Source organism: Oratosquilla oratoria, chromosome 29, assembly GCF_046742065.1.
Source record: "Oratosquilla oratoria isolate Oo_2021 chromosome 29, ASM4674206v1, whole genome shotgun sequence".
NCBI lineage: Eukaryota > Metazoa > Arthropoda > Malacostraca > Stomatopoda > Squillidae > Oratosquilla > Oratosquilla oratoria.
Genome location: NC_134805.1, coordinates 52591361 through 52611268, shown reverse-complemented (window position 1 = coordinate 52611268; position 19908 = coordinate 52591361). Strand labels below are relative to the sequence as shown.

Sequence of the window (19908 nt, the reverse complement as noted above, 5' to 3'; positions counted from 1 at the left end):
AGCCAGATTTGTGAATGACTCAGCTGAGCAGATTGCTCCCTGTATCACTCACATAATCAATATTTCGATTCAACAGGGCAAAGTTTCTAATGATTTTAAATCACCGAAAGTTATTCCTTTGTACAAGAAAGGTAGCAAAACAGAATCTGGTAACTATAGACCAGTCTCAGTGCTCGGTATTATATCGAAGGTCTTGGAAAGAGTTGTTTATAACCAGGTTTATCAATACATTCAAATTAATAACTTAATCTATGTAGGTATGCGCAAAAACAAGCACGGCGCTACGATCGCGCTGGTACTGTTAACAACGCCATATTTTGTGACCTGGTGGATTTTGTCTGGCTTAGTTTGAATGCTTTGAGCGTTCAGCGTATGCACAGGATATTCAAATTAATCTTGTTGTTGTGCAAGTGTATGCCCAATTCTTCAAAAGTAAATAAATATTCACTGATTCAAATGCAAATTTGGTTATCAACCTCGGCAAGTTAGTTTTCCGTGAAAATATTAAGGTAAGACATCAATAACATACTATTGTAATGTAATAATGTTGTTTTTTAACCTATTTTCTCCCGTATATAAGCAGCTCAAGATCGTTGGGTAATATACACTTGGTGATTTTTTGACCCAAAAATCTTCACATGCCAAGTTGCATGTGCGCTGAATGGCCTACCGGCTCTGCCGTTTGGCCTTCAAGCCAAAAATTCCATAGATCAATCAACCAAGTTGCAAGGTGATTTATTGACCCATAAATTTTATGGGTAAATAAATCACCTGAGCATGTCATTAACATTGCAGGACCTTCTTCTTATACCATTCTTACTAACACCTATCATGTTGCCATGGCAACTGTTGTCAATTTAGAAATAATCAATAAAATCCAAACCACTGGCCCAATAGACATGCAACTTGGCATGTGAAGTTTTTTGGGTCAACAAATCACCAAGTGTATAATACCCAACGATCTTGAGCTGCTCATAACCGGGAGAAAATAGGTTAAAAAACAATTTTCTTACATTGAAATAATATTTTATTGATGCCTTACCTTAATATTTTTACTTGGAAAACTAATTTGCCGAGGTTGACAACCAAATTTGCGTTTGAATTGGTGAATATTTATTTGCTTTTGAAGAATCGGGCTTTATGATAAAACCTTCACATGCCAAGTTGCATGTCAATTGGGCCAGCGGTTTGGATTTTATTGATTATTTCTAAATTGACAACAGTTGCCATGGCAACATGATAGGTGTTAGTAAGAATGATATAAGAAGGTCCTGCAATGTTATCGACATGCTCAGGTGATTTATTGACCCATAAAACCTTCACATGCCAAGTTGCATGTCAATTGGGCCAGCAGTATGGATTTTATTATTTCTAAATTGACAACAGTTGCCATGGCAACATGATAGGTGTTAGTAAGAATGGTATAAGAAGAAGGTCCTGCAATGTTAATGACATGCTCAGGTGATTTGTTGACCCATAAAATCTTCACATGCCAAGTTGCATGTCAATTGGGCCAGCGGTTTGGATTTTATAGATTATTTCTAAATTGACAACAGTTGCCATGGCAACATGATAGGTGTTGGTAAGAATGGTACAAGAAGAAGGTCCTTCAATGTTAATGACATGCTCAGATGATTTTTTAACCTATTAGACCTTCATATACCAAGTTGCATGTCAATTGGGCCAGCGGTTTGGATTTTATAGATTATTTCTAAATTGACAACAGTTGCCATGGCAACATGATAGGTGTTAGTAAGAATGGTATAAGAAGAAGGTCCTGCAATGTTATTGACATGCTCAGGTGATTTGTTGACCCATAAAACCTTCACATGCCAAGTTGCATGTCAATTGGGCCAGTGGTTTGGATTTTATTGATTATTTCTAAATTGACAACAGTTGCCATAACAGCATGATAGGTGTTAGTAAGAATGGTATAAGAAGAAGGTCCTGCAATGTTAATGACATGCTCAGGTGATTTGTTAACCCATAAAACCTTCACATGCCAAGTTGCATGTTAATTGGGCCAGCGGTTTGGATTTTATAGATTATTTCTAAATTGGCAACAGTTCAACAGTTGCCATGAAACATGCAACAACAACAACAACATGCAAGGTGATTTGTTGACCCATAAAACCTTCACATGCCAAGTTGCATGTCAATTGGGCTAGCAGTTTGGATTTGGATTATTTCTTAATTGACAACAGATGCCATGGCAACATGATAGGTGTTAGTAAGAATGGTATAAGAAGAAGTTCCTACAATGCTGTTGACATGCTCAGGTGATTTATTGGCCCATAAAACCTTCACATGCCAAGTTGCATGTCAATTGGGCCAGTGGTTTGGATTTTATTGATGATAATCTGAAAATTGACAACTTCATGGTTGCCATGAAAAGGCAAATATGGTATGATGGAGATGTCTTACATTGTTTTTGACATGATCGGAGGAGGGACTGAGGAAGTTGGTGACAGAGTTTGAGAAAGTATGTGATAGAAGAAAGCTAAAGGAGGGAGTCATAAGGTGTGCAAAGATGGTGTGTGGAACAAGGAGGGCTGGAGGAAAAAGAAAGAAGGGTAGTGAGTGGTGGGATGAGGAAGCAAAGAAATGTGTAGAAGAGAAGCGGGCATTCATAGATTGGCTGCAAATTAGGACGAGGGAATTGTATGAGAGGTACAAAGTAAAGAGAAGGGAAGCTAAGTATAAGATAAAGGAAGCAAAGAGGAGAGCAGATGTGAAATGGGGTAAGAGTATGACAGAAAATTTTGAAAGCAATAAAAAGATGTTTTGGAAGGAAATTAAAAGAGAAAAAGGAGGCAAATCAAGTAGAGGAGAAAAGGTAAAAGGTGGAGATGGAGAGATGATAATGGAAGAGAAGGCAGTGAGAGGAAGGTGGGCAGAGTATTTTAGGAAGTTGCTAAATGTGAAGGAGGATAGGGAGGAAAAGGTAGTTGCAGTGGGAAGCGCTAAGAAAATGAGAGTGATGAGGAAAATGGAGGAGAAATAGGGGAGGACGAAGTGAAAGCAGCTGTTAAGATGATGAGAGCAGGTAAGGCACCTGGTCTGGATGGATGCCATGCAGAATGTCTGAAGAAAGGAGGTACAGTGATGGTGGACTGGCCGGTGAGGTTGTTTAATGTTTATTTAAGAGGTACTGCAGATATATGGGATAGGAGGAAAGCTGTTAAGAGCAGTCAAGAGTTTTTACAAGAGTAGTAGAGCTTGTGTTAGGATTAGAAATGGAGAGAGTGAATGGTTTGAGGTAAAGATGGGACTTTGGCAGGAATGTGTTATGTCGCCCTGGCTGTTCAATCTTTACATGGATGGGGTGGTGCGAGAGGTGAATGCAAGGGTAGTGGGTCAGGGGTTGGAGATGATTAGGGAAAATGGAGAAAAGTGGGAGGTGAGCCAGCTGTTGTTTGCTGATGACACTGCGCTTGTAGCAGGATCAGAGGAGGGATTGAGGAAGTTAGTGACAGTTTGAGAAGGTGTGTGAAAGAAGGAAGCTGAAGATAAATGTGGGTAAAGTAAAGTGATGAGATGTACAAGGGGAGAGAGTGACAGCAGGCTGGAGGTGAGCATTAAGGGTGAAAGACTGGAGGAAGTGGATAATTTTAGATACTTGGGTGCGAATGTGGCAGGAAAGGGAGGAGTGGGGGTGGAAGTAGAATGTAGATTGAGAGAAGCAAGTAAATGCCTTGGTGGATTGAAAAGTGTAATGAGAAATAGACATCTGGGAATGGATGCTAAGTGGAGGTTATATGAAGGAGTGATTGTGCCAACAGCATTGCACGGGGCAGAAACATGGAACATAAGAGAGAAGGAGTTTGAATGTGTTTGAGATGAAATGTCTGAGAAGTATGATAGGGGTTACTAGGCTAGATAGGGTGAGAAATGAGGAGGTGAGGAGGAGAACAAGGGTGGAAAGGGAACTGGGAGATAGGGTTGATGAAAGAGTATTAGGATGGTTTGGACATATGGAAAGAATGAGTGAAGAAAGATTAGTAAAAGAAGTGTGGAAGGAGTGAATATGAAAGGGTGTCCTAGGATGAGATGGATGGATGGGGTGAAAGGAGCATTACAAAAGAGAGGAATGTCTGTAGAGGAAGGACAGGAGAGGACAGAAGATAGGGGTGAATGGAGAGGGGTTATGTATAGATGCTGTGATGCATGAGAGGGAGTGGGTGGGGGATGGGGGGTGAGGAAGTATGTATTTGAAAAAAAAATTGACCCAGCCAGAAGGGATTTCTTCCCGTCTTCTCCTTTTCTGCATGAGGGGACGGAGAGGGGGGGGGGTCGCCGAATTTATGAAGCGGCCTTGCTGTGGATGTGCTGTGTCTTGCGACACTGCTTCTGACCCAGGGCAGTGGATAAGATGTAAGGATGACCCCGTCATCCAGGAGGTGTCAAGATTAGAAGGAGGGTGGAGGGGAGTGGAATATATAGAAAATGGAATGGGTGGATGTGGTTTCTATGACTTTTTCTTTTTGGCTACCCCCCATGTAAAGGGGGGGAAAAGCCTTTGGTACATGTATGTACCATTTCCTCAGTCTCATGTCCATTACTCTAAATAAAAAAAACTCCTTCCTTTCATTCTGTTTTTTTTTTTTTTTTTTTTTTTTTTTTTTTTCCCTTTTTTTCACAGCTTCCTCTTTTAGCGTTTCTTTTTCCTCATCACTCAGTTCCTTTTTTATCCATAAATTTTTGTAGTTATTACTTGAGCTAGTCTTCCTGCACTTGTTAATATTTCTTCCGCTATCCTCTGCAAATTTAGCTTTACTTTGAGAGGTCTGTTCTTCTCTTCAGAATATTTTCCCATTCTGTATATTAATTCTATTTCCTTTTCAAATTCTTGTCCCTCCAGTATTTCTTTTAGTATTTCCCCAATATTCTCCTCTTTTTCCCTTTGGAAACTGATTAGTCCATATTTATCTTTAATACCAGAAATTACAATACATTTTTTCTTGTCTATTGTGTCTCACCCAAACTTTTTTTTTTCTTCTTCTTTTAATTACTTTTATCACAGTGTCCTTTATACTTTCGATCATTTTTTCTTTGACTATTTCTTTAAATAATATTTTTTGGGTTTTCTTTATCTTTCATTTGGTTTTTAATTTCCATTTTTTTTTTTTTTTTTTTTTTTTTTTTTTACTGCCTCTATTAATATCTCATTAACTTCCCTCAACAAAGTTTCATTTTTATTTGTGTTATCATTTTTCAGCTTTTCATTATTTCTGACTGTGGCTAGTTCCTTTTTCATTTCTTCCATTTCCCTAATTAATACTGCATTTTCCTTTTTCAATTCACTCACTTTGTATAATTGGCTATGTTCCCTTTTTCATTCAACAATTTCCCTTTTCATTTCAGATATTTCTTGATTTATTAATATGTTTTTGAAGTCCATACCTCTTTCTGTTCTAAACCCAGAGAATAAATTATCTTCATATCTAGGACTGTCGACATTACAAATTCTTTTTCTAAACACTCCCAAAGGCATTTCATATTTACTTGTCTAGTCTTCTTTTGGTTGTCTCAACGTATGTCAGTTTATCATCCTTTATATATATATATATATATATCTCTGTGTGTTATATATATATATATATATATATATATATATATATATATATATATATATATATATATATACTGTATATATAAACAAACTTGATCACTTTGATGCATCACGGTTTTGCCACTTGCTATCACCCTCCCCCCCTTGTTTACAACCAGGTAATTCGCCACTGTTTCATCAATGAATCTATGTATTTAGTGTTAATTCGTGGAACGTTCTCAGGCACATCCGACTCGAGTGTGGATTTGGTACAGATGAGAGTAAAAGGGAAGAGATAGGCAGTATGTTTGTAAGAAGATGGTTGCATTGGCATTGAGTGAAACTAAATTGAAAGGGAGGTGCAAGTTTGAATTTGGGAGTGTAGTTAGGAGGGTGCCAAGAGTGAAGAGAGGACAAGGGAGAGAAGGGGTGGCTATACTAGTAAGTGAAGAGATAGGTAAGCATGTGATGGAGCGGATGGAGGTTTCTTCAAGGTTAATGTGGATGAAGATGAAACTGGGGAGATGCGAGTCTTTGTAAGTGCATATGGGCCTGGTAATGAGAAGAGTGTAGAGGAAAGGGAAGCTTTTTGGATAGATTTAAATTAGTGCATAGTGGGTTTAGGGAGAAATGTAAATGTAGTGGTATTGGAAGATCTCAATGCTAGGGTAGGAGATGAACAATAAACAGAGTGGTTGGGAAGTGTGGAATTTGAAAGAACTGTAGTGAGTTGATAGCAAACACAGTGTTTAGTAAGAAAGTTAAGCATAAGTACACATGGGAGAGGGTAGTGGATGGAAGGGTGGTAGATAGGCCTTTAATGGACTATATAGTAGTAACCAGGAGAAGAATAGGAAAGTTTTGGATATACATGGTCTTAGGGGAGAGAATGGGGGAAATGTCAGATTTTTTTTTTTTTTTTTTTTTTTTTTTTTTTTTTTTTTCCCCTCTCTCCAAGGTGGTAGATAGGGCTTTAATGGACTATATAGAAGTAACCAGGAGAAGAATAGGAAAGTTTTGGATATACATGTTCTTAGGGGAGAGAATGGGGGAATGTCAGATTCTTTTTTTCCTAACTGCCCTTTTAGAGTTTCTTTTCATGTCTCCTTGTATTTCTCTTATCCCAATTTAGTAAGTCCTCACTATCAAGGACTTCCATGCCTTTCATGGTTCCGTAGATGGTCAGCAGGTCACATTCTCTTCTTTGTTCCAGAGTAGTAAATTCAGTTTTGACAATCTCTCCTCATATGACAAGTTTGAAAGTGTTGGGGCCATCTTCATAGTTGCTCTCTGGATTCTTTAAATTTTCTTTATATTCTCTTTGGTACTGGGTGACCATAGTGTTAACTCTGACAAATGAGAGAAAAAGTCTTCTTGATACCATGAAAAAAAGTAATGATAGGTCAACAGCAAATGAGACCATGCAGCAACAGGGAAGAAAAATTGACAACTTAGAAGAAGGAATAGTGAAGGTTGTAAAAAAAAGAAAATAGAATCTCTTGTTAGAGATGATATTGACAAGACTAGATGTGTCATAATCTTTGGCTGACAAGAAGACCACATCACCTCATGGAAATTAGGCTAGGAACAGGAGATGCCAAAGGTTAGGGAAATTACCCCAATGATTCAGGGGAATGAATCAGATGTAACAGATCACATTGTTAATAACATGCTTAGGTCAGGTCGGTATATGAGGAGTGGTGCATGTCCAATGAAAATAATACTCAAATTGCAAGCTAATGAATTAATCAACAAGTCTTGGAAGTTAACACAAAAGGAAATGTTAAGAAATATTTGGATTTGGAAAAATACATATGAAGAGTGTACAAAGACAGAAGCTCTTAGAAGAAACCAAAATGAAAAATTAAAAGAGGACAGAAGAAGAAAAACATAGGTTATTTTTTGAAAAGTTATCATTCAGAATGTGATGAAATAGTTTCTTGAAAATGAGGAGAGCATTATTGCAAAGGGAACCCAACAAGGAAACTTAAGTAGCCTATGCTAATGTATACTGAAACTTCTTTAAAATGGACTAATAAGGGGGAAGGGTGTCTGTAGCTGATTGGATTAACTGATATGCCTATAGGCATATATGGTACCTGTATGATATACAGTACACCATACACTACACAATACTCAGTTACATCATATAGGAAACATATACAATATGAATATACATTTATTCTGCATGTATAGGCTACTGTAAAATAGTTAACCCATGGGGTAAAAGAAAATATTTGAGTATAAATTTCATTTATCTTTAGTAGGTGACCAATGAGCTTGAGGTAATTGTGGAGGGTGGGTAGAGAAAATAACTTATTCTAAGTCGGTAGAATTGTAATGCTCCGCTGACTGAGAAGAGGTTATTGATAACCACTTCTAGAAGGCTGAGGTTACTGAGTGTGACCATCTATGGTGCCCTTTTCCCCACTCTGTTGTCATCTCTATTGGCCATCTTTCATGCTTTTACTTTCTACTTTCCTTTCACCACTGTCTTTGTTACGATGATAGTCACTCACAATTTTAGTCAGAAGGCCATGCGCTTCTGATCATCTGACTTAGTCAAGTTCCACTTAGTATAAGTATAGGAGAGAGGTATTTAAACGGTTGAGAAGTTTTCCTTGATTTTCTTCACAAATTCTTCTACAATGTGATTCACTTAGTTATACCAGAGGACTCCTGTCATGAATCCTTAATTTGGGTACTAGGTCAGTTCTGCAATGACGTCATGATTTCTTTAGTCCAATGATCTTTAATGTTAGATTTAAGAACCTCCCTAAGGGCATGATCTTACAATTGTGAACCAATTGAATTTTCTCCACCCTTTCTCCAATCAGAACAGCTGTTACAATCCTGCATGCAATATTGCTGACTCAAGCAATCTGGAATTCAATGCACATTGACTTAGTTTATATATTGTTACATCAGTATAAAAAATGAAAATTTTACAGCAGTGAAATCAGGTTCCCAGTGACTGTAAGCATTAGGTGGGGAGTGAGCTTGTGCAACTCCTTTGCTTATGAGCTGTTGTTTACCAGACAGCCAACTCATAAAAATTAAATTCTCACCACCTACCCCTCTACCTCATTTGTCTACGTATATCTACGAGCCTCTTACAGGGCTCAGCAGCTACCACTTGGTTGTCCCAACCAACCATTTTCTACTACCCTCTCACAGGGCTTGGCACATAACTAATATTAAGGATATTAGCATGTCATACAAGGAACTATCAGAACTATATCTGCATAAATTAAATTGGCTAAACAAGGTTAAAAGTATCCTTCAATGGATGTTGTCATCAACTTAACCCAAACATATGCCACACATAACAAAGAAATAAGTATCTTAAAATACACAAAAGTCTCTAACACCAAATATATACTCTATTGCCATCTTTTGTGCTCTTTCTTCTCTCCTTTCACCACTGTCTTTGTTATGATGATAGTCACAATTTTAGAAGGCCATGTATTTCTGATCATCCAACTTAGTCAAGTTCCACTTAGTATAAGTATAGGAGAGGGGTATTTAGATGGTTGAGATATTTTCCTTGATTTTCTTCACGAATTCTTCTACAAAGTGATTCTCTTAGTTTCACCTGAGGACTCCCATCAGGAATCCTCAGTTTGGGTACTAGGTCAGTTCTGCAATGACATCTTGATTTCTTTAGTCCAATGACTTTTAATGTTAGATATAAGAACCCCCCCTAAGGGTGTGGTCTTACAATTGTGAACCAATTGAATTTTCTCCTCCCTTTCTCCAGTCAGAACATGTTACAATCCCGCATGCAATATTGCTGACTCAAGCTATCTGGAATTCAATGTACACTGACTTAGTTTACATATTGTTACATCAGCATAAAATGAACATTATACAGCAACAAAATTGGGTCCCCAGCAACTGTTTGTAAACATTAGATGGGGAGTGAGCTTGTGCAACTCCTTTGTTTATGAACTGTTGTTCACCAAACACCAAACTCATAAAAATAAAATTCTCGCCACCTATCCCTCTACCTCATTTGTCAATATTTCTCACACATACTCCCTCACCCTTATCCCCCACCCACCCCCCCTCATGCATCAATTTATTTCTCATACTCCCTCATTCCCCACCCACTCCCCCTCATGCATCACAGCATCATCCATACACAACCATTCTCCATTCACCCCTATCTTCTGTTTGTAAACATTAGATGGGGAGTGAGCTTATGCAACTCCTTTGCTTATGAACTGTTGTTCACCAAACACCAAACTCATAAAATTCTCGCCACCTATCCCTCTACCTCATTTGTCTACCTGTACAATAAGAACTGACTTACTCAATAGCAGGTGTGTCATCTACATCATCAGTTTCAGCACAGCTGGGATGAGCTGGCTTGAAGAACAAATCAAGTTTGAGTTGTTTTCCTTGATTTCCCTGGAGTTAATAAAATATTGATAATATTGCTGGATCTCACTTTCTGCAGACAAATCAATTTTTGTTTTCTTTGTGCATCGTAAGATTATCGTCCTCTTTTAACATCTCAAGCACATACATATCAAAGGCTCTTTCCCCCTCACAAGGGAGGTAGCCAAAAAACAAAGGCATAAAAACCACTCCCACCCATTCCATTCCCAACATACTCCACTCCCATCCACCCCCGTCCCTCCCTCATCTTGGCACCTCCAGGATGAGTGGTCATCCCTGCATCTTGCCCACTGCCCTGGGTCAGAAGCAGTGTCACAAGACGCAGCACATACACAGCAAGGCCTCTTCATTAAATCAGGGACACCACCCCCCTCTGTCCCCACATGCAGAAAATGAGATGGAGAGAAATGCCTTCAGGCTGCATCAATTTATTTCTCACACATACTCCCTCACCCCTATCCCCCACCCACTCCCCCTCATGCATCAATTTATTTCTCATACTCCCTCATTCCCCACCCACTCCCCCTCATGCATCACAGCATCATCCATACACAACCATTCTCCATTCACCCCTATCTTCTGTTTGTAAACATTAGATGGGGAGTGAGCTTGTGCAACTCCTTTGCTTATGAACTGTTGTTCACCAAACACCAAACTCATAAAAATAAAATTCTCGCCACCTATCCCTCTACCTCATTTGTCTACCTGCACAATAAGAACTGACTGACTCAATAGCAGGTGTGTCATCTACATCATCAGTTTCAGCACAGCTGGGATGAGCTGGCTTGAAGAACAAATCAAGTTTGAGTTGTTTTCCTTGATTTCCCTGGAGTTAATAAAATATTGATAATATTGTTGGATCTCACTTTCTGCAGACAAATCAACATAGCTGATGAAATTATCAAGTGATTCAAGTACAACAGAGAGCTTGGGTTTCTTTGGCATTGATTTGTTGTTTTCATCTTTGTCACTATCATCTCTGGTGTCACTGACAAGAATGTCATCACCTATGTCTTCTGTCAACACATGGTATCCAGGGTCACCCTGTCTCTAATAACCAGGTCCTTATGTCATCTTCAGACACATCTCCACCCACCCTTTGAAGGATATGATGAGAATCTCTCCTCAAATCCTTTGATTTTTTTTTTTTTTTGGCAATTTTTGTTTTCTTTGTGCATCGTAAGATTATCGTACTATTTTAGCATCACAAACACATACATATCAAAGGCTCTTTCCCCCTCACAAGGGAGGTAGCCAAAAAACAAAGGCATAAAAACCACTCCCACCCATTCCATTCCCAACATACTCCACTCCCATCCACCCCCGTCCCTCCCTCATCTTGGCACCTCCAGGATGAGTGGTCATCCCTGCATCTTGCCCACTGCCCTGGGTCAGAAGCAGTGTCACAAGACACAGCACATACACAGCAAGGCCTTTTCATTAAATCAGGGACACCACCCCCCTCTGTCCCCACATGCAGAAAATGAGATGGAGAGAAATGCCTTCAGGCTGCATCAATTTATTTCTCACACATACTCCCTCACCCCTATCCCCCACCCACTCCCCCTCATGCATCAATTTATTTCTCATACTCCCTCATTCCCCACCCACTCCCCCTCATGCATCACAGCATCATCCATACACAACCATTCTCCATTCACCCCTATCTTCTGTCCTCTCCCATCATTCCTCAACAGACATTCCCCTCTTTCCTAATTCCCCTTTTATCCCATCCACCCATCGTGTCCTAGGTCACCCCCTCATGTTCACCCCTTTCACCTCTGCCTTCCACACCTCTTTTACTAGTCTTTCTTCACTCATTCTTTCCATGTGTCCAAACCATCCCAATACTATTTCATCAACCCTATCTCCCAACTCCCTTTCCACCCCCATTCTCCTCACTTCCTCATTTCTCGTTCTATCAAGCCTAGAAACTATCATACTTCTCAGGCACCACGAGTGTAAGCCACAGGTGGGAACAGATGGCTTGAAATGAGCTCTGATGTACAGCAGTTTTTGATAAGTTCGAAAAAAAAAAAAAATCTAGTTGTATTTACCTATGGCGAAGTGAGTCATGTTTATCAAGTGACCAAAATAAATTAGTGTCAGCATTAGTGTTAAATACACAAAATGGAGAATGATAATGGAAAAAGATAAAAAAGTGAACCAACAAAGGGATGTTTAGACATTAGCAGAATGGAATCACCACTGGGGGTAATACCTAAGAAATCTTGCTAGATTGATACCCCGAAATCTACACGAAGGTTGGATAATAATGCATTTTCAGGGTCTATAAAAGAAAATGGAAGGTAGAGGTTTAGAATTGGAAAGAGAATCTAGGTATAAAAATGTCCTAAGAAATTGGGATATTGCTTATTTGATAGAGGAACTAATGGATCTGAAAGCCAAATACAGGGCAATGTACAGGGAGGTGAACCAACAGAGAAGAGCTAATGGCAAGACTAACAAGGAGCTTAATGATCTAAAAAAAAAGGAATTAAGAATGGTTAGAAGTAAAAAAAAAAAAAAAAAAAAATTAAAATAAGTAACCCATCCAAAATGAAAAGTCTATAACACCAAATAAATACTCTATTGGCCATCTTTCTTTTGTGTTTTTACTTTCTACTTTCCTTTCACCACTGTCTTTGTTATGATAATAGTCACAATTTTAGATCAGAAGGCCATGTGCTTCTGATCATCCGACCTATTCAAGTTCCACTTAGTATAAGTATAGGAGAGGGGTATTTAAATGGTTGAGACATTTTCCTTGATTTCATGAATTCTTCTACAATGTGATTCACTTAGTTACCCCAGAGGACTCCTGTCAGGAATTCTCAATTTGGGTACAAATTGAAAGTACCGGGTACATAAAATTGGGAGGAAGGACAGAAAGATTCCCCCCAATGAAAGAAATAACTGTGACACAGAAGGAAATAAGGGACCAAATAAAAAACCTTGATGTCAGAAAATCACACAGCCCAGATGGAATTGCAAATTGGATATTAAAAGAATGTATAGATAAACTAACAGACAAAATATACAAGATAATTGATTACTCACTCAAAGAAGGAAAGGTACCACAAGATTTAAAAAATGCAAATATTGTACCAATATAAAAAGGAGGGGACAAAGAAAATCCTACTATAGACAGGTCTCCCTTACAAGCACAATAGCAAAAATATGTGAAAAAGTGATCAAAAGTAGATAGATTATCTGTAAGAAAATAATATAAATCCAAAACAATTTAGATTTAGACAAGGTAGATCATGTGCCACTAACTTGATTTGTTTTTACTTGAGGCTAATAGAAATAATACAAGAAAGGGACAGATGGGATGATTGTGCTTTCCTAGATCTACAAAAAACATTTGATAAAGCACTACACAAAAAGCTACTAAGAAAAATTGAAACCGTAGGTGGTGTACAAAGGAAGTTATTGAATTGGATGGAAGATTTCGTGAATGGGAGAAAAATGCGGGTGGAACTTTGAGACAAAAACTCGACCTAAGAAGAAATGATAAGTAGAGTCCCACAAGGTTCTGTATTGGCTGCAATAATGCTTGCCATATATATAAATGACAGTGCTGTTGCCAAGTGAGTAAAAAGCAGCAACAACTGCAACATCACTGTAGGAAAGAGGCCAAATGCAGAGTATGGGATTCAGTGTATTTAACATTATGCCCAGCAGGGCTTCTTCATAAATAACATTGTAGACAAACATCAGATTCCTTGTATAGCCTGAGCTTGTGGGGAGAAATGAACATGAAATTGGTGTGAACACAACTTGCGAAAATTGCTTTTTACTTCATTATCAGAATTGCTAGAGGTTTATTCATTGTAAAAAAAATCCATTGTTTTGATTGATATCAATGATGTAAAAGCAGATTTTAAAAAATCTATGATTCATAGTATGGTTTTCATATTTCAATACCTTAGAAATATTCCGGTCAGCATTGTGGCTTGTATTGAATCTCTGTCTAACAATGACATTATTCATATTATAAGTTTTCCTATCATATATATGTTCCAATATTATTTTATCAACACCACATAAACTTTCACTAATGTAGACCTTTTTACAACTTGAACATGGTACACAGTAAACACCTGCTTGACGAACATTGTCCCTATTTTTATTTCTGTTTTTTATAAGATTGCCAACTGTTATTGAGCTAGTTTTCACATTAATACCAGCCTTGTTTAACAAAGAGGAAATATTGTCTGCAACTGAGGTATTAGGAAGTATTTTCCCTTTGTACATTACTCTTTTATTTTTCCCACTCTTTTATGAATAATTTTAGCTTTCTTCTTGGCTTTCAGGATAAAGTAAGGTGGTTTTTTTTTTTTTTTTTTTTTTTTTTTTTTTTTTTTCTCCTGTCATCCAAATATTCCTGTGAACCTATCTTCAAGCCCCAAAGATAAAAACTTATGATAAATCCCATTTTGGTTTTTGGGCCACATGAAGAATTGCCACCCCAGAATGCCCACATGAAGAATTGTCACCCCATGAGATTTCCACCTGAAGAATTGTTACCTCGGTACGCCGAATATCAACAGTGGAGTAAAGATTAGGTTAAGTTAGGTTAGGCCAGGTTGAATGGGGGTTATGCTTATTGCCATCAACTTATACAACTGAAGAATCGTAAACCCAGGATGACTCACATGAAAAATTGTCACCCTAGGATGGCCCACATGAAGAATTGTCACCCTGTCAAAGTCTGGGGTGACGATTCTTCATGTGATCCTGGTTTTCTTATCTGTAGCAGAGTAAAAATGTACATAATCATTATTATTTGTCTTTTTTCTAAAAATTTTAAACTTTATAATGTTTCCCTCTCATATTAAAAGGGTATCAAGATATGGCAACATTTTATTGGTGTCATATTCTACCATAAATTTGATACTATCTTTTACAAGCCACAGTGCTCACTGGAATAATTCTAAGGTATGAAAATATGAAAACCATACTATGAAATGAAATGTTTTGAATCTGCTTGTATATCTATCATTGAAAATATCAATCAAAACAATAGATTTTTTACAATAAACCTCTAGCAATTCTGATAATGAAGTATCAAGTAATTTTCTCAAGTTGTGTTTACACCAATTTCATGTTTGTTTCTCCCTGCAAGCTCAGGCTATATAAGGAGTCTGATATTTGTCTACTATGTTATTTCTGAAGAAGCCCTGTTGGATGAAATGTTAATTACACTGGATCCTATACTATGCATTTGGCCTCTTAACTACAGTGCTGCTGCCAAACTAGCAAGGCATATAGGAATTGAGAACTAAGAGGTTAGTGATGAGTGGTTATTGGCTGTGTCAAATTATTTTTTCACACTTACTCCCTCACCCCCCACTGGCCACCCATTCCCTTTCATGCATCACAGCATCATCCATACACAACCATTCTCCATTCACCCCTATCTTTTGTCTTAAGAACGTAAGAAATAAAGGAGACTGCAAAAGACCATAAGGCCTACACTAGGCAGCTCCGTATCCATCACCACCTGTCGTCCCCATCCATAAAGTTGTCTAATCGTTTTTTAAAACAACTGATAGTTTCAGCGCTTACTACGTGGTTACTAAGTTTATTCCATTCATCGACCACCCTATTTGTAAACCAATTCTTGCCTATTTCCTTCTTAAATCTAAATTTGTCCAGTTTATACCCATTACTGCGAGTCCTGCCCTGTTGTTTTATTATGATGACCTTGTTTGCATCACCCTTGTTATAGCCTTTGATCCACTTGAACACTTCTATTAGATCACCCCGCACTCTGCGTCTTTCCAGAGAGTGTAAGTTTAGGTGCCTAAGCCTCTCTTCGTAAGGCAAATTTCCGAGTCCTTGTATCATTTTGGTCATTCTTCTCTGTACTGATTCTAGTGAATTTATGTCCATTCTGTAGGACGGAGACCAAAACTGTACCGCATAGTCAAGGATGGGTCTAACTATTGCTAGATAGAGTTTAATAATTACCTCTGCACTTCTATTCGTTACCGTCCTAGCAATGAAGCCTAATGCTCTGTTTGCTTTATTTCTGGCGCTAATGCACTGCTTCCTGGTTTTAAGGTCCGGACTCACCAGAACTCCCAAGTCCCTCTCGCACTCAGATTTTTCTAAAAACGTGTCATCTAAGTTGTATCTATTTTCGGGGTTGTGTAGCCCTATGTTTAACACGCTACACTTAGAGATATTGAACTTCATTTGCCATTTCACCAACCATGTTAACATTCCCTTGTCCTTCCTCAACATGCATTCCCCTCTTTCCCTATACCCCTTTTACCCCATCTATCCATCTCATCCTTGGTCACCCCCTCATGTTCACTCCTACCTCTGCCTTCCACACCTCTTTTAATAATTTTTCTTCACTCATTCTTTGCATGTGTCCAAACCATCCCAATACTCTTTTATCAACCCTATCTCCCAACTCCCTTTCCACCCCCATTCTCCTCATCTTATTTCTCACTCTATCCAACCTAGTAACCCCTATCACACTTCTCAGGCACTTCTGATAAACAAACAAAATTGTCGGAGATTCCTATAACTTGCTAAGATCAATAAAAGTGGCATTTACCAATTTGGATGAAGAAATTATTACATACATATACCAAAGGCTTTTTTCACCCTTACACGGTAGGTAGCCAAAAGACAAAGGCATAGAAACCACTCCCACCCATTCCATCCCCTATATACTCCACTCCCCTCCACCCTCTTCCCTCCCTCTTATCTTGGCACCTCCTGGATGATGGGTCATCCCTGCATCTTGTCCACTGCCCTGGGTCAGAAGCAGTGTCGCAAGACACAGCACATCCACAGCAAGGCCACTTCATTAATTTGGCGACCCCCCTCTCTGTCCCCTCATGCAAAAAAGGAGAAGACGGAGAGAAATGCCTTCAGGCTGCATCAATTTATTTCTCATACTCCCTCACTCCCCATCCCCCACCCACTCCCCCTCATGCATCACAGCATCATCCATACACAACCTTTCTCTTTTCACCCCTATCTTCTGTCCTATCCTGTCCTTCCTCAACAGACATTCCCAGCTTTCCCAATGCCCCTTTCACCCCATCCATCCACCTCATCCTAGGTTGCCCCCTCATGTTCACTCCTTCCACCTTTGCCTTCCACACCTCTTTTACTAGTCTTTCTTCACTCATTCTTTCCATGTGTCCAAACCATCCTAATATTCTTTCATTAACCCCAACTTCCAACTTCCTTTCCACCCCTGTTCTCCTCCTCACCTCCCCATTTCTCACTCTATCCAGCCTAGTAACCCCTATCATACTTCTCAGGCATTTCATCTCAAACACATTCAGACTCCTTTTCTCTTCCTCTCTATGTTCCATATTTCTGCTCCATACAGTGCTGTTGGCACAATCACTCCTTCATACAATCTCCTCTTAGCATCCATTCCCAAATGTCTATTTCTCATTACACTTTTAATCCCCCAAGGCATTTACTCCTTTCTCTCAATCTACTTTCTAACTCCGCCCCCACTCCTCCCTCTCCTGCCAAATTCGCACCCAAGTATCTAAAACTATCCACTTCCTCCAGTCTCTCTCCCTTAATATACTGAAAGACAGAGGAAATACAGTAATTATGGGTGACTTTAATTCAAAAGAAATATGTTGAGAAGAAATGACAGTGAAGGAGAGAGACAAATTCTGGGGTAACATCCTGCTTGACATGACCATCGAATACACAATAATCCAGTGGATTAGGGAAAATACTAGATATAGAGGTAGCAAAGAACCTTCAAAGCTGGACTTAATACTTACGACAGAGCCTGAGATTGTCGATAAAATTGATTACAAAACTCCAGTAGGAAAGAGCGACCATGTACTAATAGAATTGGAGTTGATAGAGCAAATGTATCAAAACAAAAATGATAAACATAGAATAGGAAGACTAATGTATAACAAAACAAATTTTGAGAAACTCAAAATATTCTTTCACAATGCGAACTGGGAAAAATTCCTAAATGAAGAAACAGGGATGGAAGAGAAATGGAATATACTAAAAGATACTGATAATGAGGGAGTAAATAAATATGTAACACAACAAAAAATGGAAAGAACATACATAAAAAGCTGGTACAACGAAAGGTGTAGTGAAGCTAAGGATAATAGAGACAAAGCTTGGAAGAAATGGTAAAGAGACAAGAAAAGCAAATGGTAAATGTACATGAAACTAAGAAATGAGTATGTAAAAATACGCAGAGATGAAAAGAGAAACTATAAAAAAAAAATTGAAAAATGCAAGGAAAAATTCAAACTATTTTACAGGTATATAAATGGCAAACTGAAGAACAAACAAGAATTAGAAAAACTGTGCCAAGGTAAAAATGAATATACAGAATAACTGGAAATTGCTGAAATCATGAACAACCATTTCAAATCTGTATTCACAATAGAAAACTCGCCTAACTGTGAGGAAATATAGAGATATCCCCCTCAGTGAAAGAAATAAGTGTAACACAGAAGGAAATCAGTGACCAAATTAAAACCCTTGATGTCAGAAAATCACATGGTCCGGACAGAATTGCTAATTGGATACTGAAAGAATGCATGGAAGAATTAACAGACAAAATATACAATATAATGAATTCTCAGTTAAAGAAGGAAAAGTGCCGCAGTACTGGAAAAAGGCAAACATTGTACCAATTTATTAGGGAGGAAATAAAGAAGACCCATCAAACTACAGACCAGTCTCCCTAACAAGCATACATACATATACCAAGGCTTTTTCCCCCTTACCAGGGAGGAAGTCAAAAAGGAAAAAGCATAAAATCATTCCCACCCATTCCATCCCTGAATACACTCCACACCCCTCCACTCTCCCTCTTATCTTAGCACCTGGATGACGGGTCATCCCTGCACCTTGTCCACTGCCCTGGGTCAGAAGCAGTGTCGCAAGAGTCAGCGCATCCACAGCAAGGCCGCTTCATTAAATCGGCGACCCCCCCTCTCCGTCCCCCCATGCATAAAAGGAGAAGACTGGGAGAAATCCCTTCGGGCTGCGTCAAATTTTGCTCACACATACTACCTCACCACCCATTCCACCTCATGCATCACATCATCATCCATATACAACCATTCTCCATTCACCCCTATCTTCTGTTCTCTCCCGTCCTTCCTCAACAGACATTCCCCTCTTCCCCAAAGCCTCCTTCACCCCATCCATCCACCTCATCCTAGGATGTCCCCTCATGTTCACTTCCTCCACATCTGCCTTCCATACCTCTTTTACTAGTCTTTACTCATTCTTTCCATGTGTCCAAACCATCCTAATACTCTTTCATCAACCCTATCTCCCAACTCCCTTTCCATCCCCGTTCTTCTCACCTCCTCATTTCTCACTCTATCTAGCCTAGTAACCCCCATCATACTTCTCAGACACCTCATCTCAAACACATTCAAACTCCTTCTCTCTTCCTCTCTTATGTTCCATGTTTCTGCCCCATACAGTGCTGTTGGCACAATCACTCCTTCATACAGTCTCCTCTTAGCATCCATTCCCAAATGTCTATTCCTCATTACACTCTTCAATCCACCAAGGCATTTTCTCGCTTCTCTCAATCTACATTCTACCTCCACCTTCACTCCACCTTTTCCTGCCACATTTGCACCCAAGTATCTAAAACTATCCACTTCCTCCATTCACTCTCCCTTAATGCTCACTTCCAGTCTACTGCCACTTTCACCGCTTGTACATTTCATCACTTTACTTTTACCCACATTTATCTTTAGCTTTCTTCTATCACATACTCTCCCAAACTCTGTCACCAACTTCCTCAATCCCTCCTCCGATCCTGCCACAAGCGCAGTGTCGTCAGCAAACAACAGCTGGATCACCTCCCACTTTTCTCCATTTTCTTTAACCATCTCCAATCCCTGACCCACTACCCTTGCATTTACTTCTCGCACTACCCCATCCATGTATAAGTTGAA

The 19908-nt window shown here is 38.9% G+C and overlaps 2 protein-coding genes across 5 annotated transcripts in view; both read left to right on the top strand.

The window, feature by feature from the left end:
- LOC143040768 (ankyrin repeat and SAM domain-containing protein 6-like) overlaps positions 1-19908 on the top strand; it is a 696708-nt gene that overhangs the window by 592 nt on the left and 676208 nt on the right. The window lies entirely within an intron of this gene.
- The window catches only part of LOC143040769 (uncharacterized), a 39213-nt gene that overhangs the window by 1080 nt on the left and 18225 nt on the right, over positions 1-19908 (top strand). The window contains exon 1 of one of the 4 annotated variants that reach the window (XM_076212189.1): positions 15097-15249. The exons of the other annotated variants lie outside the window; for them this stretch is intronic. The gene's annotated coding sequence lies outside the window, so the exon portion shown is untranslated. Of the gene's footprint in view, positions 1-15096; positions 15250-19908 lie in introns of those variants that run through there. 4 annotated transcript variants of the gene reach the window in all.